Genomic DNA, 26,870 nt, shown 5'->3' with positions numbered 1-26,870 from the left:
TCTCAGGAATTAATTGAGAAAATTAAAAAATGATGAAAATACCAATTTAAAAACATTATTCTGTTACTCCAAAAATGGTAGGAACATCTTACTCATTTGATTGGCTTCAAGTGTTGAGTTTCATTAAAAAAAAAAGTAACTAGGGTACTATCTCCTGAGCCAGCTAGAACCAGATTTGTACATTAATTTGTTAATTCACCTTTATAGCAGTCTAACAGTATAGTTCTTGCCACCTATAATTTTAAAAAAGCAAAGATACAGCCGTAGCCTTGGATGATTCCAGAACATTCAAGGATATTCAGTGCTGAGCTATCTACTAAGGGATGATGGATACAAAACAGCATGAGAGGCAGTGAACATTGGGACTGATAATCTTCTGTGTACAGAAATATTTTTATTTGAAAGTTATAGTTAATCTTTCTAGGTTAGCAGAATAACCGTACAGTTAAAGCAAGAGATACTGGAAGAGCCTTGGATGTCAATCAAAGACAATTGATAATCATCATAAATTAAACCATGGGTTGTACATATCAATCTGCTCCTCAGAGGTAGAGCTGGGAAGATAAAGGTGACAACATTAATGTGGGCAGTGAGAAGGGGAGTTACACTTCAGGCATCGTGTCTTGTCACATGTGTGTCATGGAGCATGCTTCTGTCACTCAAAAGGTAAATAAAATTATGTCATCAAAGAAAGTAGTTTTACAAAGGAAGTAGTTTTAAGATGTTTGCTTTCAGTTGGCAGCTCAACATTAAGACATGCTTTGAAAACCAAAGAGTGAATGATAAGGAACAGTTTGGAGTCACTGCTATCCGGATCTGTAGAAACTATCAATATAAAGCAGACTCATACGTAGAAGCTTGGAGTAATCATGGGAATTGGGGAGTACAGATCTGCATGTCTTGAGGAGCCACTGCCCTCTAATTTCCCTTGATGTGCTGTGAGAAATAGTTGGTGAAGAAGGTGGTAACGGAGAGAAGTGCTTTTGGAAGGAACAGTTAGTCTACAGAGTCATAGATAGGATTTAACCTTCAGCTGTCGCACTCAGTATCTTTTGAGAAAAACGTAAACCACAGACTCATTGCAAATTATGTGTATGTTAATGTACAGAAGGAGCTGTGGGCTGGACCACCATCCAGAGTCAAGAAGGTGAGCCAGCACGTCAGATACAAGTGTGAGCTTGTAGCAGTGCCCACCCTTTACCCAACTTCAGAACAGAAAAATGACTACTCCTTCATTTCTACCTTTCCATTCTCATGCACATTTCTCTGGTGAACAACTCTGGAACAATACAGGGAAGGTAATTTTTCAAAAACTACTTGCAACTTAGCTAAATTGACACAGTACAGAGCCACCAAAGTTCATATGCTCACATCTCTTTCTAAAAATTTTAATCATGGTTAACTTCCAAACAAAGACAGTGGCTAATTTTACCTTACATGACACATAACCCATGTACAGCCAAAAACATGCCAACCTCCATTTAAAGAACATATGAAGTCACTTAATCCATCTTCATTCAACTTTGGTATTTTGTAACATTAATATTGAAATATTGTACGAGGCTAACCACTATTAATTCATCTTATGTTAGTGGTAAGGAACTTGCTAATAGAAAGGAAAAAATGGAAACATTTGATTAATACATACTGAAATATATTCACATCAAAATAAGGGAAAAATACTCATAATTATTACAATTTTAGTTTCTGCAATCTTTCAGGTCATTTCTGCAGGTGGTCATATAGCAAACCCAGTGAGAAAAGTTGGCTATCCCTTCATGACAGAAGAACTACTTTTTTCTGTTAGGCATCCCACTTCCCTTTGAACTCAGCAAATACCAGACTGGCTGTGTTTCCTTGCCTGTGGACTTACCTGAAGGATCTAGGCTAAGATTCTCAGATATAGTAAGGACAGCCAATTAAATTTGAATTTTTGTTAAGTAATTAAGTATTTTTGTTATAAATATTTGTTAAATATTGCATGAGACACCTTTAAACTTAAAAAGAAAGTTATTTATCTGAAATTCAGTTTTAACTGGAAACCTTGTTATTTGCTAAATCTGGCAACCATTCCCTAGGCCATTTGTAGTTCTGCCTGTATTAAGTTTATTATAGTTTCTGTTGGCTTTATCGTAGAGCATGGGAGTACAAAGACGTTCTCCTGGGATTCTCTTTCAATCCAGACATTCTCTTTACACTCATTGTGAGTTGACAACCCAATTTCCCCTTGATAAATGGGATTAATTCCCTCCAGCCTTGATATTAGGATTCAAACCCCCTTCCTGGCCTGCTGATTCGCTGACATAAGAATTTCAATGTTTCCAGGTAACAGTCTCAACTTCCAGTGTAATGAAACCACTTCTATTTTGTCTAGTAGAAACATTCATTCTTTGGGAATTAAGAACTTGGGATGATCAGAACCCAGAATTACAGGAACTAGAAACAAAAATTCACTAGTGGATCACAAAGGGTAATAGTGAGAGAAGCTAGTATGTGTCCATCCCTGAGTCCTATAATCACAAACCTGGCTTTGAGAGAAACAGTGCCATATATAGGTTACCAACATAGAGCAATTACTTCATCCTGAAAGACATTAATGAACACTGCAGGTTATGGCTACCCAACTGGGATTGTAACTGTATTATTGAAAGGCCATTCTATCTTTCTATCAGCCCATATGCTTAAAAGTGACAGGTAACATGGTGAATTCCATGAGCTTGGCTCATTGGCACACCTAATTTGTCATAAAATGAATCCTTGGTTAAAAGTAGTGCTGTGTTGGGCTTCCCTGGTGGCGCAGTGGTTGAGAGTCCGCCTGCCGATACAGGGGACACGGATTCGTGCCCAGGTCCGGGAGGATCCCACATGCTGCGGAGCGGCTGGGCCCGTGAGCCATGGCCGCCGAGCCTGCACGTCCGGAGCCTGTGCTCCGCAATGGGAGAGGCCACAACAGTGAGAAGCCCGCATACCACAAAAAAAAAAAGTAGTGCTGTGTGAAATAACATGAGGATGAGTAAGACATTTATATATTGTGTTTTTTTGGCAGAAGCATTGCAGGCAGGAAAAGCAAATTCATAACCACAGAGATCATCTATTCCAATAAGAAAATGCATTACCCCTTCCATGATAGAAGAGGTCCAAGAAAACCAACATGCCACCAGGTGGTTGGCAGATCCCCCAAGGGAATGGTGTCATATTGAGTGCTCACTGGGGTTTTGCAGTTGGCAGTTTGAGCATTAAGCAGCAATTGTAACCAAATTCAGACTTGTAGGTCACAGTCCATTCTGTTTAGCCCTTGCAGAAGCCTCCATTCCTTCTGTCATTGTCACTTTGTCCATGAATTCGTTGACTGGAGAATTCATGGGGGCTGGAGAGAGAGCCTGACCGAAATCCACCTAACAATCCATCTTTTCCCCCTGCTGTTTAAGATCTTCATTTGCTAAGGCCACTCTTTAGTGGGCGTTTGCATGGGAGACCCATACTTTCACATTCTGGGCCCATGTGAAGAGGTCTGTTTCCATATCTAGTCCCTAGACTAACTTGTCTCTAATTATCCAATTTTCCAACTCTGTGCCTTCCAAGTCCCTGATCATCCTGCCAGAACATTAGTGACAGTTCGTGAATCAGGTCTACGTCTCCAGCTCTCTCCATTTTCAAGGGAAAATGAACACTCAGTTACATCACTTGAAGTTCTGTTCATTGGCAAGATTTCTCTTTACGACTGGCCTTTAGGTCATTACAGTCATCGCAGAGTGAAGCTGTAGTTTTATAGCCATTCACTCAGGTGGTGAAAGCGTACATAACAGAACCATTTGTAAATCAGACATGAATGTTTTCTTCCTCATACGCCTGGTCATAGGGAACAGCCCAGGAGACCATATGCGTTGTCTGTGAAAGAAAGCAACGGAACAGAAAAAGGACTCATGGGCTTTTGGGCCACTTAACTCCCGAAACTTCTCTGTATCTTCAGGACCTGCTTGAGCCTGCTCTCGTATTCCATTTGAAGATGGAGTGCCGTTGTGCATGACAGGTTTATGGCTGGACCATAAATTAATTTATGGCTACTTGGTGGCTCTGTAGCTCATGGTCTGTGTTAGAGACTAAGGGAGAGCCATAAGCTGTTTTTCAAAAGGAGAATTATCATCTGTAGGGCCTGGCATAGTCCTGATCCAAATCGTATAGGTCTGTGGTTTAACTCACCTGCGGGGGCCTGCCATACACATTCCTGTGTGCACCTATCTCAACACTTAGAGCACCATGAGATCTTACGCTTGTAACCCCCAAGGGGCAGATCAGCTTTTATGGCATTTTGGACTTGTTGAAACTGTTCTCTTGTTTTGGGCCTCACTCAGACCTGTAACCTTTGGGTTGCGCAGTAACTGGCTAAGATTAGCACACCCACATGAGGTATGTGTTGCCTACAAATTCCAAAAAAGAGCAATCGTCAGTTGTGCTTCTTTCTTAGTTCTAATAAGGGTCAGATGTAGCAACTTTTCTTTTACCTTAGATTATATTGACATACGCCCGGTCACTGAACCCCTAGAAATTTTGCTGATGTGGTAGGCGCCTGAATTTTTATGGGAATTATTTTCTACCAGTTGGCTCACATATGTCTCACCAAGGTGTATAAAGTAGGTACTGATTCTTACTCACCAGATCCACTTGCATGAAACCATCGAGGTAATGGAGCAGTGTGATGTCTTGTGGAGGGAGAGGTGATCAACTCCTTGCAGACTAGGTCAGGGTATGGAGGTGGGAGAGGTGAGATGGCCTTGAAGCAGGACTATGAAGATATATTGTTGGCTGAAAGAAGACAATCTCAGAGGGTCTTTATTAACAGATACAGAAAAAATGGCTTGACTAGATCAAGAGCTATGTAGCAGGTTATGGACATGCACATACACACAGACAGACACATACCCAGATTACACAGAACAGCAGCTACAATCATATTGTTAATTACGATAATCCACTGCCCTTCTGCAAGTACTTCCGTCTTCTGCACCAGATTACACAGAACAGCAGCTACAATCATATTGTTAATTACGATAATCCACTGCCCTTCTGCAAGTACTTCCGTCTTCTGCACAGGCCAGGTAGGCAAGTTGATGGGCATATAGGGGTAATCAACATCCTGCATTTGTCAAGCCCTAGATGGTGGCACAGATCTCTGATATCCCTCTAGGGATGCAACATTGCTTTTAGTTTACTATTTTGATGAGAAGCGGCTTTCCCTTGGCCTTTCCTACCATAACAGCTTTTGCTCCATGGGTCATCCAGCTAATGTAGGAATTCTGCCTTATATTAAATATGTTTCAACTATGCATCCTAGACCTGTGGAAATGACACGCACCAGCCATGGACAGTAACAATCACCCAGAAAATACAAGTAATGTATATAATTTTCTTCCTTCTATTCCTCCATTCTCTTAAGCTACTTTTATCTAAACTATCAAAGGAAAGAATTTTATATCCTGACTATATTGAGAGATATATCAGCGTCCGTGAGCGTGTTAAATATGCAAACCAAAACATACGGAATTTTGCATAAGCTACGTATCAAGCTCTTGACTTACAATTTTTATCTGCTTATTGACACAATCTTGTAAACGGCATGATAGGACATATACCTTTCCTAGGCTTAAATAGCTTTCTGTTATATGCCTTCAATTTATAGTGATACTTTTAACTAATATTTGAACATCACTAAGCATTCAACTGTTTTTTAAAAATTTGAATTAAAGTTCTAAGTCGACCATGAATATAGACTTGCATTTTTGTTCTAGGATACTATTTTTAGTTAATTTAAAGTCTTTCCTTCCTCATTGCTAACTGCTGTAGTCTGACATCCTTTCTCCAAGTGAAATGTGACTTTGATGGATAAACTTAATTAAAGCTCAGGCATTAGATAAGTTAAACAGAGAATTGGACTGATCTTTACCAATCTACCTTTAAAACTACAATAAGTATTTTAAAATGAAGCAGTCATAAATTATATTGAAAATGTATGTTAGTAAAATTGGATTGAAACTCAAATCAATTACTCTACGTAAATTTCTGTTGCTTCGAAAGTAACATTTGTGTCCCCCTTTAGTATTGTAGCTTATAAATATTTTTAATAAATAAAATTAGAGAAATACCTGTTGTCTTTTGCTTTCCTAAATATTTCTGCCTGTTTTATGATATTTCAGATTGTTAAAATGTCTAGTTTTAAGACAATATAGATTTTATCATAATCTGAGAATGTAAGTAAATTTATTTAATTCTCTTTAATACTTTCTAAAATGACTTGGTGAATGATTTGGCTATGAAAACCTCTAATATTAGCAGTGATATCTCATTTATTTATTTAAGTATTAAAATAAAATCTTTACCTTCTTTATAATAGAAGGAATCGAACTTGGCTATATAGGTAAATAAAACATGTAGAGACGTGTAAAGAAATAATTTGGTTCGATGTGGTAAGTCCTTTGCTAGACATCTATAGAGGATGCAAAAAGAATATAGAGACAAAGGCATAACGTAACCAGAGAAACTGGGGAAATCATTGAACCACACCATTTTCAACTTAGAAGAACATTTATATATTAATATCCAATTTTGTTATTTTGAAGTAGAAATAGTGAAGAGGACTTGATTTTTTTCCCCTAGCACCAATATAACCAAGAGAATTTTTCTAGTAATTAACAATTTGTATTTGAGAATCTGACAAATCTGGATTCAAATCTTAGATTTCTATCCTGGAATAAATATACATGTAAGCTTTAGATTCAGTTTTCTTATTTGCCAAATGGGGACAAGAATAATTAACTACCTTACTTGAGTTAATTTTGTAAGAATTTATGTTGTAAGAATTATATGGGACATTTAACAGAGGGCACATCACGCTACCTTATAGAGCTTTTGTCAAGATTTAATGAGCTACTAATTGGAAGGCACTTCTAATAATGGCTTATGAGGGTCTATATAAATGCAGGCCATTCCTACCATTTCCCTTACTGGAGGTGTTGAGATTATACTTTTTAAATATTGTAATCTCCAGTTCTGTTTCATTGTGATTTCATGTAGAAAGCAAGGCATCAATTAACATAGAGAAGACTATTAGGCCAGAAAATTTTTTATTAAATCTTTTTGAATTTAAAATGTCTGGATTTTCGAAGTTCCTTGAAGAAATGGCTAAATTCAGGGGTGGAATGGAAAATGTAGAAGATGAGCTTGGAGTATTTCATAGTGCCAGAAAGTGAGAAAGTGCTCAAAAGAGCAAAATGCAACAAAAATTTAAAAAACCCACAATGATGGGCGTATATCAAAGGGACATAGGAACCAATTGAGAGTGCTCCCAATGGTCAAAGCTGGGACAGTGTGAGCACAAAATCAATAGTGCAGTGTTCTATTATAACCCTAACTAGTAAATAGATATCTGAGTCCATACTAATATAAATCGGTTAATGGTTGAATAAATAAATAAAAAGATAAATCTATGCAGTAGAAAATTTATATAGATACTCTGACCTCAAGGAGGGTGAACATAATTCCCCACTCCTTAAGTAAGGGCTGGGCATAGTGACTTCCTTCCAAAGATTTCAGGTGGCGAGAAAGAAAAAAGGGAAACTTGACAGTGAAGAAACCTAATAAACACTACTCACCCAGATTAGCAAGACTAAGATCCACAGAGATGTCTTGTTGATAGTATGTACCCGTGACGTGATGTGATGAAAACGGCACTTTAGCTCCGTGGTCTCCATCCTAAAACACATAACCCTGGTGTAGCGATTAGAACAAATCAGAAAAATCTCAACTGAGGGACAGCCTACAATGTCTGGCCAGCACTCCTTAAAACTGAAAAGGTCATCAAAACGAGGAAGATCTAAAGCTGTCCCACCGTAAGGAGCCTAAGGAAATACTGCTAAATACAGTGTATTTTCCTTGATGGGATCCTGGAATAGAAAAAGTACATTTGGTCAAAACTAAAGAAATCTGTTTTGTTGATAAAAATGTATAAATATCGGTTTATTAGTTGTGTAATGTGGACTGTATGGGAATTCTCTATAGTATGTTTACAACTTTTCTGTAAATCTGAAACTCTTCTAAAATAAGAATTTTTTTTTTAAGGTAAAAGTCTAATTTTTTTAACCTTTAAGCCTATGTCAAGAGATAACTCAGGGCATAAACAGTAAGTTTGAAAGATCTTTGGTCAAATGTCAGCTTTCCTACTAGTAAATTAGATATATTTTTTCCAAACTAGGTGAGAAAAGGAATCAGAGAGAGAGGAGACCTTTAAAGTTCTGGGTTACTTAGCTAAACCAGAGCCTTTGGCAAATCCGCAGCTCTGTCTACTCCACGCATATGATTTCCCAGCTAAATGATACTGGAAAAAACACACAGTAATGCTGAGAAATTTTATGTTAAATCTACAACCAACAGCCTCAATTGGCTCCTTAATGCTTAATGCTCCTTAATGGAAATCATACTCCTCAAGCCAATAACTTTCCTCTCCCTGTGACTCTTTATTGCCTTCTCCTCTCCCCCGACGTCTCCAACACATTTTCCCCTGTCCATACTTGCTGATGACCTTGTTCCTCATTTTACTGAAAAATTCAAAATAATAGGAAGAGAATTTCCACAAGTTCCACGGCAAATTTTTCACCCAGCTGCATACATTTTTATAGGATATGCCTTTTCTTCTCTTAATATGAATGATATATCTGTCCTTCAAATTTTGTCATATCCCTTTTTCTTCCACCTCTAGAGAGATATGTCTGAAGTCAAGCCAAAACCTCCCCTTTCTTTCCTCTTTTCCTGCCTCATTGATGTGTGTTTGTTCTTGTTTTATTAGAACTTCTTCATAAATATACCAGTATGCTGTCATCTTGGGCAAAAATAAAGTCTCTGAATCCTGCTTTTCTTTTTAGATATTGCATCATTTTTTCCCCTTGCCTTTGTAGAAAAATCCTTTGAAAGAGTTGCTGTAATCACTGTCTCCATTTTCTATCTTTCCATTTTCACATGTACCAGGCAAGCTATCTTAGCCGCAGCTCCAGGGAAACTACTTTTGTCAAGGTCGCCTGTGGCTATTTCTCCTGGTTTATTTTACTTGACTGAGAAAAAGCACTGAACAGTTGATGATCCCCCTTTTCCCTGAGCTACTTTCTTTATTCCTAGGATACCATAGGCTCTTCACTTGCCTCTAAGTTCCTGACAGCTCACTCTCGGTCCATTGTTGTTTCCCCCATCCCAGACCTCTTAACGTTATGTTGCCTCAGTGTCTAGCCAGTGTATGTCTGTGATTTTATTTTACAGTAAATCCTTTCATGATGTCTTCAAATATCACGGCTTTACACCCCATAAGCTCTTTATGTGCTAATAACTCCTAAATGTGTGTCTGTCTCCAGACCTCTTCTAACGTTTCTGGTCTCATATACCCAGTGGCTGACTCAGAATCTTCACTGGGAGGATTCATAGAGATCTTAAACTTAACTTGTCCCAAACTGAGCTCTCATCTTTCACAAAAATGTACTCCAACAAGTTTTACCCATTTCTGTTACTCTTCTAGTTATTTAGTCTTTGGTTCTGAGAATCTGACTTGACTGTATTCTTTCTCTTATACACAACAGCCAGTTCTCTCCACCTCATGTTTAAAAAACTACCCAGACTGAGAAACCTTCTCACCATCTCCACCTCTGGCACCCTAAGGTCACAATATTCCCTTTCACTTGAATTTTTGCAGTATCTTCCTATTTGTTCCATTATCCATCTTTTGTCCACAAGCAATTTGTCATTCTTGCTTCTGTACTGATGTAACTTAATTATGTTACTGCTCTGCCCCAAATCCTCCAATAGCTTCAAATTGGTCTCATCGTCTGCAAGAATTTTCCCCTAGAAATCTACATGGTCTTGTTCACGCATCTCCTCAGATATTTTCATTCCTTTGGTGGCAACTTCTTCCTAAAGACTTCTCTGTAGACTCTCTTTAAAGCTGCCAACGCTTCATCAACATATCCTATCTCTATGCTAGCTTGTTTATTTTTCCTTAGTACCCATCACAATCTATTATTACATAGTTTACTAATAAATTTTACTTTTTATCTCTCTCCTGCCAGCCCCCACCACCTGAAACTGGCATGCAAAATTTAGGGTTAGGGATTTACTTTGTTTGATTGGTTTTGGTTCCTTATAAATATAGCTCTACAAATAGCACCTGGTTATCATAGTCACATGAGAAATATTTATCGACTGTTAAGTGAAAAGTATGTTCTCTTCTTACATGTGGAAGATCACTTTAGATTGGAATTGCTCTCATTCAGTTCATTGCGTGTTTGTTTACATAAAGGTAATCTTTGACATTAATTTCTCCATGTTCAGACCCCTCTTTCGGTTTTGGAGTACTTTTTGGCATATCTGAAATAATTTTGCTTATGATGTAGATTTTCTCAAACTTTGGCCATATCTTCTTGGAAATCAGCAGAGCCACAAACTGTAGGCTGTATCAAACTAATTTAAGAAATCTGGTTGGGGACTTCCCTGGTGGTGCAGTGGTTAAGAATCCACCTGCCAATGCAGGGGACACGGGTTCGAGCCATGGTCCGGGAGGATCCCACATGCCACGGAGCAACTAAGCCCACAAGCCACAACTACTGAGCCCACGAGCCACAACTACTGAAACCCGCGTGCCTAGAGCCCGTGCTCCACAAGAGAAACCACTGCAATGAGAAGTCTGCGCACTGCAACAAAGAGTAGCTCCCGCTCGCCACAACTAGAGAAAGCCCACGCACAGCAATGAAGACCCAATGCAGGCATAAATAAACAAACAAACAAATAAATAAAAAATAAAGAAATCTGGTTGAAGTTTTTCACTGTTTTAGTTTTCTTGAATTTGTGGAAACTGGGGTATTATAAAACTGATTAAATCCTTCTAAATTTCTAAAGGCAACTGCCTTTTAAGGAAAATATAGTAAAAGAAGTGCTGCTAAAGTCTATTGCTCAAGGGAGGATTATTAGAATATATTTAAAATCACACAAAGTTTCTAAACTGAATAAATTATTTTAGTCTGTTCAGAAGCAGAACCAAGTTGTGACAGTAAAGTAGTGATGCTTTTGAATTTGAAGTCATAACTCATCATTTCTAATAATTTTTCACATAGACTACTTATGACAATGTAAAATAAGAACATTGCTTATTGAATGGTTATCAAATGACTACAAAATGTTTACTCTCTCCAGATTTACTATATCAGCATTGGTGAGTCATATATATTTTATAATAATTATTTAATTATGAAATAATACTATATTTTTATTCCTTTGATTGGAAATTAATTTTAAAAGCATAAACAATTCAAAGGTAAAATGGGTAGAATGGTAGTTACATAGAAGCAGCCTGACAGCATCCCATTCATGGAGACACAAAGAAACCACAGTTGAATGCACAGTAATTCCTCCTTTGAAAGTGAACTTACTGATCTCAGTTATTATGTTATAGGGACTCTTTTGCCAAATCGTCTCATTTTCTAGATGATAGTGCTATTGGCAAAAGCAGCATCTTGGATATCAGTTTTATATTATTGAGCTTTGTAATATATTTTGGTTTCACCTGCTCATGATTTTTCTAAGTTTACATTTAACATTTTCCTTACTTGTTCAGTTGACGTAAAAGTAATTGAGGGAAATATGTTTTAAACAGTGGTTTTTCTTTTTTTCTTTTGACATGTTTTCCATTATATTAACATCAGAAAAGAAATCTCTGATTGGTGTGCTTTGAAAATTTTTAGACATGATAGCAGTGAAAGAGAGAAATACAGGAAGACTGTGATATGTTAATCATCTAGTAATCAAATGTAAACTGCTTAATTTATTTTTAAAACTTTTTTTAGATCTTAATTTCAACTTAAATTTGAAAAGTAATACATTGAGCTAAAGTAGTATGGCATTGTTTATAGCTTTTTGAATCTCCTAAATATATAATTATTTCCTTCTAAATGCCTGATATTTCTTATAACTTATGTTAGATTGTAAGCACTCTGAGGCCATGGTCTTTTGTTTTATTTTTTTGCCATTCCATATTTAGAACTTAGATACCTGACAAGTATTTGAAATCATTAAACAGTTATTGAATGCATGAATAAATGAAGGCTAATTTATAGACCCAATTAACAGTATTTTATCAATGATATAAGTAATTACATTGTCTAATCAGTTCTATATAATAGATGCATTTATATGTCTTCATCCGTTTAAGAATACACGTATTTAATAAGGAGTGTTCCCTTTTGTGAGGCGTTTATATATGTAGAAATGTTTTTGCACATTGGTCAAGTTCTATTATCAATGTCAGCAAGTACTTATCAAAAAGAAAAAAAAAACTATGAGTAAGACTAAATAAAATAAAATATCCTTCAACATCGTACCTGACTCATGTTAGACAATCAATAATGTTGTTGGATAAAGAAAAAGCAGATTTATAAAGAGAAGAGAAAAATCCTTATTTAAGTAGTACATAGCTCTACTTATCAAGATATTGAGTTTTCTGCTTCTTCTCCCCTGGGATTGTCAGGCAGAAATCACAAAGAACTAATAAGCTGTGTACCGGACACATTGTAATAACTGAAGTATAGGTTTAATAACTGTCTTAGTCCATTCAGACTTCTATAGCAAACTACCACAGACTGAGAAGCTTAAACAGCAAATATTATCTCTTACAGTTCTGGAGGCTTGGAAGGCCAAATAAGTCAGATTTGGTATCTGGTGAAGGTTCACTTTCTGGTTCATAGACAGCTGTCTTCTCACTGTGTCCTCATATGACAGAAGGGGTAAGAAAGCTCTCTGGTGCTCTTTTATAAAGGCACTAATCTCATGCATGATTAGTCCACCCTCATGACCTATTCATTTCCTAAGGCCCCCACTTCCAAATGCTATCACACTGGAGATTAGGTTTCAACATTTATATTTGAGGGATTCACAAACATTCAGTCTATAGCAGATGGCAATGTTGAGGAAATGGGAAAACTTATCTTAGTAATTTAGACAATTTCAGTGGGGTTCCTTCTAATATTGCTGTGATTGGTGTTATGAAGAATATGTAGCCTAGCTAGGACCTCTCAGCATGGTTATTATTTTTATGTATTCCTGTTGTTACGTAAATTAACTTAAGGTGATAACATTTAACTCTATCATTCTATCAATAAATGCAGTATCAACAAATCCACTGATTTCTGTCAATTATCTAACCAATTTTTATTATATTCTGTTTCTGTACAATAATTCTTTTCAATGTTAGGCTAATATTGATCACTCTAAGTGCTGAACATTTATTAACAGTATTTAAGCTATGACTGTGCCAATATTTTTATGATTGAACTCAAGCAAAGGAAATGTAATAATATGTCACCAAATCTGTACTACTTGAAAGTATGTTTCAAGTATTTGGGACAAGTGAAGTCTCTATATTTTATACATCTAGTAGAACAAAGATTATAAAAAAAACTTTGTACCGCAACTTACAAATTGGAGATTCTTCAGTTGTATGACTAGAATGTTTCCACTACAGAACCTCTTGTCCTTGTTATATTGTTATATATATCCCATTTTTGTTTTATTGAGAATATTCTAAGAAAATCCACCTTTATTTTCTTACTCTTCAGATGTTTAAGAACAGATTTCTTGAATAGCTTCTTTCTTTTACTATTTATTTTGAATTCATATTAGATTACTGTTTGGATAGCTATAGAATCCCTAATTTAGAATCTTCTTTCCTCAGAACTCTGAGACATAGTTTTCTTGTCTTTTTGTACCTTGCGAATCCAAAGTGTTAAACCAATCTTATTTCATTTATTAGGTAATCTTCTCTTCTGCTCCTTTTTTTTTTTGTCCTTTATTATCTTTTGTGTTTTGTTTTTTCTAAATAGATCTTTATTGGAGTATAATTGCTTCACAATACTGTGTTAGTTTCTGTTGTACAACAAAGTGAATCAGCCATATGCATACACATGTCCCCGTATCCCCTCCCTCTTGAGCCTCTTGAGTCTCCTACCATCCTCCCTATCCCACCCCTCTTGGTCATCGCAAAACACGGAGCTGATCTCCCTGTGCTATGTGGCTGCTTCCCACTAGCTAACTATTTTACATTTGGTAGTGTATATATGTCGATGCTACTCTCACTTCGCCCCAGCTTCCCCCTCCCACCTTGTGCCCTCAAGTCCATGCTGTACGTCTACGTCTTTCCTGCCCTGCAACTAGGTTCATCAGTACCATTTTTTTTTTTTTTAGATTCCATATTTATGCGTGTAGCATACGGTATTTGTTTTTCTCTTTCTGACTTACTTCACTCTGTATGACAGACATATACCCTGAGAAAACCGTAATTCAAAAAGAGACATGTACCACAATGTTCACTGCAACACTATTCACAGTAGCCAGGAGATGGAACCAACCTAATTGTCCATCGACAGATGAACGGATAAAGAAGATGTGGCACATATATACAATGGAATATTAGCCATAAAAAGAAAGGAAATTGAGTTATTTGTAGTGAGGTGGATGGACCTCTTCTTTTTTAATGAACTGACTTCTACACATTCACTAGGGTGGATCAGGGTGCTGGCTGTTTTTCGTTTATTGTGGATACTACTCTGTAGAAAGTGTTTCAGTCTGAAGATGTGTCCTTCGTTTGGCCCAGGAAAATGTTTTACTTTCTTCTTTTCCTGTCTTATTTTCTTCCTTTCCCTGTTTCTCCCAGTTCCTACTGGAATGTTTTAGGCAGTTGCTAAACATGTTGTATTCTCCAGCTGTTTTCTTGATGTTCCAGTATTTTTGTTGTTGTTGCGGTACGCGGGCCTCTCACTGTTGTGGCCTCTCCCGTTGCGGAGCACAGGCTCCGGACGCGCAGGCTCCAGACGCGCAGGCTCCAGACGCGCAGGCTCAGCGGCCATGGCTCACGGGCCCAGCCACTCAGCGGCATGTGGGATCTTCCCGGACCGGGACACGAACCCGTGTCCCCTGCATCGGCAGGCGAACTCTCAACCACCGCGCCACCAGGGAAGCCCAATGTTCCAGTATTTTAACTGCATTGTCACAGCTAATTTCGATTCTCCCTACATCCTTCCAGGTTGTATCTCCCTGGGACTCATCCTAGACAATTGGCACTGACCTTGGCAGTTTTCTCCAGGTGTCCCTTTTTCTGTTTCCTTTATCTGTCAGTATATATATCTGTCTACTTACTTGCAGTTTTCCAGAAATCCATTGATGTCTCTGGTCCACTAATGGATTGCTCTTTTATTATTGGCATGGTCAAAGATTTTGTTTTTCCAAAGCAGAATAAGAGGATTGATCTGTAATTCCTAGACTGAATTTTATTTACATAATTGTATCTATGTAATGATAGGTTGTACCACACAGAACATAAAAATACCTTTAAATTATGTCCCTAGGATCAAAAACAAAATTGTCACTTGAATAAATGAGAAAATATTGAAATAAGAGCACCAAGTAATTTGGGGGTCATTTTCATAATAGTGTAATATAACTGAGGCACTAATTTAGCAGTTCTGGCAAAACAGAGATAATTCAGGAAGTATGACAAGACATTAGTTATTGTTGAATTTCTTGTAATGTCTGTATCTTTAAGAAGTAAAGCTAAACTGTGGTTTTAAAATGAAGCAATATTTTGGTGGTTAGATGTCTTCAACTGTAGACAGATAAAGTAGCAGCCTTTTCCTACCAAGCCTCGGGGATATCTTAAGAGCAAGTCTTTTTGTTTTCTTGTAGGTTCAGTGGGACAAGTGAGTAAAATTACTCATTATTAATGACATATATTTGATGTGTGCATAAGAGTGAGGGTTTGTGTCTGTGCACACATATATATGTGTAAGTGTGTGAGCTGAGTTTGAAAGTATAAAATTTCTTTAATTTAGGAGAAGAAACTCCAATAATTAAATAGTTCAGTAACTTCTTCTCTCACTTCCTTATCTAAGCAATGTGAAATATTTGATTTAAATACTTAGTTTTTATATTTTTCATTGATATAAACTAATTGTTTGATGAATGTGCCAACTCACTCACTCATTTTTGTTTTATATATGTGAGAAATTGGTGTGAATGACAGGAAACAAGGCTCATTTCTTTCTTTTCAGACACAACATTTTTCCGTTATATGCTTAGTCAATAGATTTACTGAAATAACAATGGAGTTCAAGTCACTCTTTGGGAAACTCTAAATCTACCCAAGTTTATGCTTCCTACACTGCAATACAGACTGGGGAGGCAGCCTAACAGTTTCTTTTCTTGCTATAAAATTAAACAAGCAAGAGAGGGGAAAAGGTTGGTCAGGATGCTGGGAGTCCCATGTAACAGCCTCCTGCCCTACCGGGAGATTGCTTACATATTATGATGCTGTCTCCATAAACTGATAAAGGATAAATCCATTTCAAGATGAAAAACAAATAGTAAAATTAATACACTACAATATCTGTGAGAGAGAAATAATCAAGAAGAAGCCTTCAAAGACTTATATGACTACCTGATGAAAATCAAATTTTCATCATCAAGTAAACAGGATTAACAAAAAATGAAAGCAAAAAGGCAATAAAAGCAAAATATGCATAGAACAATCTAACAGAAAAAGAAATACCAAGAACTGTATTTGTTTAGTTTTGTTTTTTATATTACAGTACCTACTATGATGGGAAAAACTAAAGTTCTTCATAAATCAATCTTCAATTGAATATTGGAAACTGTGAAAACACCCTCCAAATATTTTAAAATTCAGTCTGAGTTAATAATACAAACAGATAAAATATATTTATGCATATATATATTTACATATGTAGTCGTATATGACACAAGTACATATAGGCACATACCACCGTGTTTTTTCTTATTTTGACAACTCAAAGGGTTTGTAATTTCTACAGTGTATGTGATAAGTCAGTGAAATTAATCAAATCAATTATAGTTAATCTTACGAAAATGCCTTATAATTTTTACTGTATTTATTCCTATGAATAGTGATGAATAATTTATTTCTTTCACAATTAAAAACAAAAAACATTGTGTCATAACTTGTTTAATTGATTCATTAATTGTGTCCTTTTATAAAAGGTTGCTTTTGAAATCATAGGACAGTAAATTAGTCCCTAACAAATTATACAATGAAATAGAGCAGATGGGATAGATAAAATTTATACATTAGCAAAGAAAACATTAAAACCATTCTCAAGCAATTGTCAACTACAAATTGGCATTTTCCATTGGCACTTGACATCTACCTCTACAAGGATTAAATCATGAGCCACTACAGCTGCTGACTTTCAACACCCCCGCTGAAAGGAGTTCAGGTGGAGAGCAGAAATGAGGCACTCTGTCCTCTGGGAAAAACTGGCTGAACAGGTCTTCAGATAGTTGGATATTTTCAGGAGCTAGTTTTATGAGCCCAATTCTTGCATCTCCTTATATCTAGAAAAGCACTAAAATCCTTCATGGTGACGACTGCTCCTCGTGACTAGCAGTAACCTTCACGAAACTAGCAGAAACTTCTGCCAAAAATACGTGCTTGATTGCATATACCCCCTCTTCACCAAAATCACATATATCCTGACCTCCCCTGTTGGCTCTTCGGAGCAGTTTCTCAGAGCTATCTGAAATGCTGTCTCCCAGCCTGCAGTCCTCATTTTGCCCCAGATGCACGTTGTGCATTTTTTTAAGTCGACACTGTCTTTTATGTTTCATCAATCCGAGTTGGGTCATTTTTTATTATTTGTGTGTGTGCGTGTGTGTGTGTGTGTGTGAGAGAGAGAGAGAGAGAAAGAGAGAGATTGGTTGATGTAATTAATAATTTCTAATCTAATATTAAATATGTTTTCTTCTTACCAAAATTTTCCTGTTAGAATGACAAGTGCTAACTAATGGATGGAAGTGTGTATTTTCATTACTGAGTAAATAAATTGCGTGAACTAATACACTTATATGGAATCCTTACAAAGATGAACCACCATGTTACACAGTATTGGCATGCTCTGAAGTTAAAATGGCCACAACCAATCAAAAAGTCTTTTTAAATTATTTTTTTCTAGTTTCTCAAAGTGGCAAAGAGGAATTATACTTAAAATACCACAGATTTTTTTTTTTCTAAAATCTTCTCTTCCTTGGTGACTTGGTGTAAATTCTGGAGTCATATATCTTGATTTGCTTATTGTGGTGATCATTTTGCAATATATATATATAAATATCAAATCATTATGTTCTATACCTGAAGCTAATATAATGTTATATGTCAGTTACATCTACAAAAACATCTAGATTTGATCCCTAATTTTTCCACTAAGAATTCTTTATTCCACCAAGGTAAGAAGTTGTGACCTTGGGCACTTAATGTAACTTCTTTGTGCTTCCAATTTGTTATATAAAAAATGGAAATATTTATACCTGTATTTTAGGATTGTTCTGAAAATTAAATGAGTTCCAGTATTGAAAGTACTTAGAACAAAGGCAAATAAACATTCCATAAATGTTGGTCACTATTACTATCTCACATGTTGCTGTCAGTCCAATATGAACTCGATCTTTGCTCTGTTCCCTTATTCCCATTTTTTCATTTTTGAAACTAACATTTTTCCTTTTCTATAAATCCGTGTCCTCTCCTATATCTACCCTGTTTCTCTCTCTCTCTCTTTGTCTCTCATTGAGCTTGCTGGGTAACTTCCCGACTCTCCAACTTATGCGATTCAGCCACGTAAAGTATCAGGAATCAGTCAGGCAAAGACTGCATTTTTCTTAACTGGCAGCTTGAGAGGCCAAAGCTAAGTATAATTGTAACTAAAGGACTCAAAACTGTACAGAAAGAGAGAATGCCAATTTTTATTTAAGTAAATTATTCATGTTAAAAGTATTACATAACCTTGAGAATTACATCACGTTGAAAAACAGCTTTCTTCTTGACCTCTTTGCTTCACTGTGAATTTTTCCAAAGGTCACATATAAGCTAGATGTACAATTCATTCAGTTTAATGTTCTTAGAATGTAAATAAATGTACGTGCTTTCCATTCTCTTAATTACTTGCACAAGTTGTCCTTATGTTCGTAACAGGAGTTATGAAAGAAATGCTTTTGAAATATGGGAAAATCCAATTGTAAAACATACAAACTTGTAAGCAATTAAACTATTTTATTATTAACACATCATAGACTTATTTTTTAAAAGATTATGAAGGAATTGAAGATAAATGTATTGGGTTAAAGGATTATATTAAAATGTGAAATGCATTACCATTTGAAGTATACTTATGTTTTCTCCAAATCTTTACACTCTATCTATGAGAATGTTTTAAAAATACATCATAACACTACAAAATGCATTCGTAATTTAAATTAACATAATCAGAACTTGAATTGGCAAATATTCAACTTTGCTTTTAAGGAATTTTAATTATTAACTTTAACAGAGTTATAAAACTGTGGAACAATATTCTATTTCAAGAAATAATCAGGTAATTGACTCCTAGTTATTTGATTAAAAAGTACGATACAGAGTCTTTTGTTTTCCTGATAAATACCTCGTGTTGCAGAGGGTAGTAAGTTAGGTACAACTATAAAGGCTTAGAAGCAAAAGACAATGGCCTCTAATATTGACTTTACCAAATTTAAAAGTATAACCTGAGGCTTCTGTGTCTCAGTTTCATTGTTTGGAGAATGAAGGATTTGGTCTAGTGATTCTGAAACTTTCCATTCTCTTGGAAATAAGTAAGTTCTATTGCAAGCTCAATTACCTTATTATCTTTGATGGTCCAAAGAAAGTGTGATTAGCAAATATATTAAAGGTTTTGAGTTGATTTTAGATTGGATCTTTGATTAATTTCTCAACTTAGCATAGTATGTAGAATAGAGAAAGACTTGTGAAGTAGGCATGAGGAATGGGAAGGCTTTGAGTTATGCCTTTAAATATATTTACAGATCACGTTATTTGTTGAGGATACCAAAAAAAAAAAGGAGAAATGGCTTTCCTTAGGAAGACTTAAAGACTAATAGCCCCTCTTTCATCAGTGACTTGCTTCATCATAATGGTTTGAACTAGGAATATCTGTCACCCAAGACACATTCTGATTAGTTCAGAGGCTGAAGTGATTTATTAAATACTGTGAAAGAAATTCAAGTGGAGTCAGTACTGCTAAGAGAACTCTCTGAAATGGATCCGGGAGGCCATTGAGGAAGTAGGATTAGGCACGTCTCAGCCCAGATGGAATATGATCTTTTGACCACTTATTGTCTTACCTCAGGCACCCAGAACACCAGCCCAATGTTCTAGAAATTCAAGATACTTAGTGGACCCTTACCCTAAAATAGGTTGTGACAGCCGATCCCTTAAGGACAAATATTTCCTTTCTTGCAGACAACTTTAATAACCTTATGGATTTGTTTTAATAAGCCCCTGACCCTTTCTCTTCCCCAGAACACTTTTTCGGTTTTACCCAAATCTTCGTCTCCCAAATTGCAATTCCTAAGACCCTAAATAAAGCTCTTTGTTCTTTGTAGCCTTGACACTGATTATTGTTTGACAAAATAAACCTGAAAACTAGTTTTGGTTGTCTTTTAATTTTATCAAAATAGTTTCTTGGAAAGTGTCAAAATTCTTTTTTATTCAGCTTTTTATCTTGAGACAATTTAAAATTTATAGATGATGATATTGTTATGAAATGTCAGTGTATCAGAAAAATGTGAACAAATATAAGTATAGAAATTCTCCTATAGTAGTACTAAGATTTTTATTCTATTTAGGAGAATAGATTAGTAGAAAATATTCAGGATCTTTCTTTAATTTTATTTACTGTCAACCATCCCAGAGTGATAAAGCACCTATCCATGAAAATAAAAAATAAGATCCAAAATTATTAGGACCTCCCTTTTGGGCTGGTGGTAGGGGTCTTGATCAAAATATAGAGAAGACCTAAGATTTTCCAGATGGATGAGCTGACCATGTCAATGCAAAATAAGCTTGTACCTTGTTATTTTATGGGCGGTTTACTGAAGACTTCCTGCCTACAACTAGAATCCTGCAATAGAACTATATGGGAACTAGGTAAGGCAGATAGGAACTTTCCATTTGAGACAGAAGAAACTACATATCAGAAAATCATAGTTCGACCAAGGCCCTCATATGAATGTAGCATAGAAATGCAGGTTGGAAAAAATGTCAGGACTAGAGATAAATATTTGACTGAAGATTTAAAAGAGACTGAGATGATAATTTATTCAATTAAAGGGTAAAATATAGCATATAAATATAGGATATAAATGTTAGCTCTGCTATAAAAGGAAAGCATTAGAGGATAAGTAATGAAATAAACATATGGAGATTTTATAAGAAAAAAAGTCATGAGGTTACTTTCCATGATAAAATCATGTTGTTCTTTACAAAAAAGAAGTAGAAGGAGGAGAAAGAGGGAAAAGAATAGGAAGAAAATAGGATACGAAAAAGAATTAATACAATAAAGGAACAATACTTGGAGTTCACAAACACATTTATATTGTTTTAGCATTTACACGAGTCAGGGTGATCCAGAGAATAGATTATATATATACACATATATATATATAGAATATATATATATATATATATATATATACACACAGACACACACACACACCCCTATGTAAATTTGAGCACAACAGATAGAAAATGCCTGCTGAAAGACAAAGAAAAAAAGACAATGAAAGAATATTACAATTATTAGGAAACAGTATCTTCTAAATTTTTTTATTTTGAAGTAAAGAAAATAAAGGCACACTAAGGAAAAATTACCTAGCATAAGAAGTATTTTGGTCTTTAAAAAAAAAATCCTAAATCCTAAAAATGGTGATCTGACTGCCTTTTACCTGGCCAAAGCCTAGAATGAAGTATATCACTTGTCAGAATTAAAGGGAAATGTTAGTACATGTAATATTCTTAAAATTTGTCATCAGATTCAGAGGGCTTTGAGGACAAATGAAGCTATAAGGAGTCTTTGTAAGGTCTTACAGGAAATAATTGTTTAATTAACTTTGTAGGAAGGTAATATTTGGTCAGTTATCAAGGTTCTTTGGAGTCTAATATTGAAGAGGCTAAGGACATGAGTTCAGTCCCTCAAGGAACATGTCACTGTGTTCGTGGGCAAAGGCTTTCCTAATCATACTTCAAGGCATCTCTCTGATTCATGCCATTCATCTCAGGATGGAACAGGGAATATGAATGAATCACTGCTATGGGAAATTAAAGGTAATGAAGCCAGTAATACCCTGATGGCCCTATAAAGACAATGACTACCTAGGAGGAAATACCCAGTAATTTCCCATAAGCTAATATTTCTTTCTTTTTTAGTTTTGTTTTGGTTTTGTCTCTGTGTGCAAGGGACTCTTTTGCTATTGTTTTCTGGACACTCCTCAGCCAGATTTACCATGATCAGTCTATTCAATGTGCCTACATATTTCAGAAACAAATAGAATCTTCAGTGACAAAGACAAGATAATTCACATTAACTAGAATATCCCTTATGTCTTCCCACTGTGGGAATCTCCAATACAAATCTAGTACAAAGGCACGTTGTCTAAAATCTCCAGAGAGGCAAGACGTGTGGGGGGGGGAATCACAAAATAATTTTGATTCTTATTAGCTTGCATTGCTCAAATCACAGACTCAGTTCTTAATTATGTGATTAAAACCACATTTTCTTGCCATTTTATTTGAGCTGAAATAACTGTACTTTGAAAGACATACAAAATAAATTATTATAGTAAAAAAACTTCATTAATTACCTTCAGATAGAGAATCCCCTTGATATTAATTTACATTTCAAATTACAGTGACTTCTATAATATTAATAATAATTTAAAGCCAAGTGTGCAGTATCACCTCACCTATAATGCATCGTGTTTATGTAAGCAATATTATATGATATTATAGATAGAAAAGTCATTTAAATTATTTGTTAAGATCAAAAAGTTACACACTGGTTATCCAATTGGTGGAAAAATAATGATATAAAAGTTGCATATTATTATGTCATTAGACGATATTGTATGTTACTATGTAGAATGTCAGTAATTAGAGATCCAGCTAATGAATTTGAAAATATCTTTCCCAGTGTTCTTAAGCTATCTTTCAAAATATGGAGATAAATAAGAGATTTTGTTTGTTTAGGAATTAGATGTCTTAGATAATCAAAGATTCGCTCAAAGCCATTCCCTACACAGCCCCATCAAACAGCTTCTTAATGTGTTTTTTGTATTTATCAAGAAGACTCAAGTCTTGTCATGGTCTGTTGAGCTGACAGACTTTAAATCTTGAAGCCTCATGGGTTTTCCTCTGGAAAGGAAAAAGAATGAATTCAGTACCATACCTCCCTTGAAATCCAGCCCTTTTGTCTAATAGCTTTAAAATTAGCAGTGAGCCCAGGGGAGTCATTTAGTGCTGCTCTGAATGTTAAAGCATGAAAAGTCTTTTGATTCCAATCTTGGGAAGCTTAAAAATTTTGTTTTATCTTAATATGAATCTAAATCCAAGACTTCTCCTTTATTTTTAATTTGATAAATGTGCAAGGCACAATGCCATTTCTTGTCAATCATTTCTTACAGATGGCGTACCAAAAGAAAGAAACTTGCTCTGCCTGAAAAATAAAGTCCTGAATGAACAGCTTATTTCTTCACACATCTCTTCTTTAAAGTGGAAATATTGGTGCATATGAAGTTGACTCAATCAGGTAATCTGTATCTGACACTCAATCTATAATCTATATCTAACACTCTACTCTGATCAGCCACATCTTGGATACTCTGACTTTTATCTGAGTGATCCTGACTTACTTCTGTGTATGAAGTGAACCTGAATATTATTTTAATTAAAATTGAAGGGCGATCACATTGTTTAGTGACTCTTAGGTTAACAGCTTGATGTATTACATATATTGTCTTGCTTAAAATTCGTAACAGTAAGGTAGGTATAGTTTTCATTCATTCATTTCATTCATTCATTTCATTAGTGAGGAGACTAAAATTAAGAAAATGTAGGTAATTGTCCAAGGCCTTATAACAAGGTTGAGTCTGATTCTGTATCTATAAAATGCAACCAGCTATATTTTCATCTCTGAACTGTCATAAGGGTAAAATAAGATACTATATATAAATTATCTGGCATGCAGTAGACACTCAAAACGAATAGTAGTTATTTTGTGTTACAGTCATTATACTGACCATAGTAGGTAAGGGTGTATGATTTGAATCCGAATCTCTCTGACTTTGAAACCCCTTTTACCAGTATTTTTCACGAAAACCTGAGTTTGGTATCTTATGATTTATGTGGAAATTGTGTGTGAAGGTTTGAGTTAAATTTTTATAAGAAATAAGAACAGTGCTTAAGTATAAATTGGACTCATTTTATTAGAGCTGTAGACAAAAGTCTTGTCTTAGTGAAAAAAAAGTTCAAAAAAGTTTTACAGTTAGGTTTATATATAGTTAAATAGGCTTTTCCTGAATTTCAAAAAACTGAAGATTGACTCCTAAACTAAGTATGGCCTAATGAATTCTTAGTGAGCTACAAACTTTGCAAGTCAAAATGTGCTCTCATTCTTTTTATTTAATATCAACCATAATTAAATGTTCAAATCATGAATATTAAAAACATCTTTAAAAAGAAATGACTCTTCTAAAATAGAATACCACTTGAATCATATTGATGACCCAAAATACCTTTTTAAGTGGAGGTTGATTGATTTTTACTGACAAATAAAAATTACCACATGCTGATCTGAATAGGAAATGAACACAGGCATTCATTTAAGAGGGATCAATTGCCCTCTTTTATTTTAAGTTTCTTTGGTTGTGTGTTTTATTAATTGAAATCCACTTCCTGTTATCTGCCTCTGCTTCCACACCACTAACATCTGTTACTAGGCTTTGTATGCGCGCAAACACACACACACACACACACACACACACACACGTATGCACAATGTTGATAAACTAAAGAGAATGTTCTAATTTCTCTCTTTCTTCTATGTGAATGTCAATAAAAAGTGATATGCAAACTTCCTTTCCACACCTAAGTTATATACTTGAAACGGTCCCCTAATAGTTTTTTTATTAGTCTAGTCAGGGTTATCCAGAGAAATGGAACCAATATTATGTATAAAAATAAGGAATTAGCTCACACAGTTATGGAGGCTGAGAAGTCCCAAGACCTGCAGTCAGCAAACTGGAGACCCAGAAGAACCAGTGTGTAGTTCCAGTCCATCCAAAGGCCCTGGAACCAAGAGAGCCAGTGATGTACTTCTAGTCCGAATACCAGCTCTTCTTGTGAGTCAAGGAGAGCTGATGCTTCTGTCCCAGTCCTAAGACCAGAAAAGACCAGTGTCCAGTGCATGCAGTCAGGCAGGAAGAGTTCCTTCTTACTCAGTCTTTTTGCTCTATTCAGGTCTTCGGTTGTTGGAATGAAGCCCACCTATTTTAGCGAGTGAAATCAGCTTTACTCAGTCTACCAATCAAATGTTAATCTCATCTAGCAACACCCTCAAAGATACACCCAGAACATTTGGTCAAATGTCTGGACACCCAGAGGCCCAGTCAAGTTGGCACATAAAATAACCATCACAGTTTTAAAAATGGTTTTTGATTAAACTTTCTACTTTGAGATTATTGTAAATTCACATGCAGTATTAAGAAATAATACAGAAAAACTCCAGAGATTTCATGCAGAGAAACTGGTCTTTACGCAGTTTCCCCCACTGGTTAACATACTGCAAACCTATAGTGTAATATCACAACCAGGGTATTGACACCGATGCACTGAAGATAAAGAACATTTCTATTGAAACAAAGATCCCTCATGCTATGATTTTTACACCACACCTACTTCCTTATCCCCACCATACCTCCCAAAGTCTCTGCAGTGACTAATCTGATCCCTATGTCGAAAACTTTGTCATTTTAAGAATGTTTTGTAAATTGAATCACATAGTATTTAAGCTTTAGCTTTAGCTTTTTCTCTTAGCATTACTCTCTGGAAATTCAAGTAGGTTGCTGCATGTATCAATAGTTTATTCTTCATTCTTTTTTTTGTTGTTGTTGGGGGGTAAAGTATTATTCCTTGGTATGGATCTACCACAGTTTATTCATCAATTGAAAGACATCAGAATTGTTTCAAGTTTTGTCCATTGCAAATAAAGTTGATATAAATACTTGCATCCAGTTTTTTTTTTTTTTTTTTAAACAGAGGTTTTAAGTTCTCTGGGATAAATACCCAGGAATGCAATTGCTGGGATATATGGTAGTTGTATGTTTAGGTTTTTTTTTTTCTTAAACAGAGGTTTTAAGTTCTCTGGGATAAATACCCAGGAATGCAATTGCTGGGATATATGGTAGTTGTATGTTTAGGTTTTTTTTTAGAGAAGTTTCCAAATTGCTTTCCAGAGTGATTGTGCCATTTTATGTTTGCACCCGCAATATGTGAATGGTCCAGTTTCTCCGCATCTTAGCCAGCAAATGGTGTTGTCATTATTTCTGTTTTAGCCATTCTGGTATGTGTGTTATGATATCTCATTGTGGGTTTAATATGAATTTCCCTAATAGCTAATGCTATTTGAAATTTTTTCCTGAGTTTATGTCCTGTCTGCATGTCCTCTTTACTTCTTTTGCCTGGTTCTAATTTGAATTTTGGGAGTTTCTTATATATTCTAGATACTAGTCTTTTGTTGGATATGTAATTTGTAAATATTTTATCCCAATCTAGAGCTTATTGTTTCATGCTCTTAAGAGGATCCCTCACAGAATGAAAGCTTGTAATTTAGATGAAATCCAATTTCTTAATTTTTCCCATTATGGATTATGTGGTTTTTGTGTGAAATTCAAGAACTCTTTGT

At 35.6% G+C, this 26,870-nt stretch overlaps 1 long non-coding RNA gene across 1 annotated transcript in view; it reads left to right on the top strand.

The window, feature by feature from the left end:
• Positions 1 to 26,870, top strand: part of LOC307185885 — a 115,194-nt gene that overhangs the window by 32,523 nt on the left and 55,801 nt on the right. Inside the window, exon 2 of the long non-coding RNA XR_013828198.1 lies at positions 23,593 to 23,717. This is a non-coding gene — a long non-coding RNA (uncharacterized lncRNA). The remainder of the gene's footprint in view (positions 1 to 23,592; positions 23,718 to 26,870) is intronic.

Source organism: Stenella coeruleoalba (assembly GCF_951394435.1).
Source record: "Stenella coeruleoalba genome assembly, chromosome: 4".
Taxonomy (NCBI): Eukaryota; Metazoa; Chordata; class Mammalia; order Artiodactyla; family Delphinidae; genus Stenella; species Stenella coeruleoalba.
The sequence above is the reverse complement of the archived record's forward strand: the minus strand, read 5'-3'. Positions and strand labels throughout refer to the sequence as shown.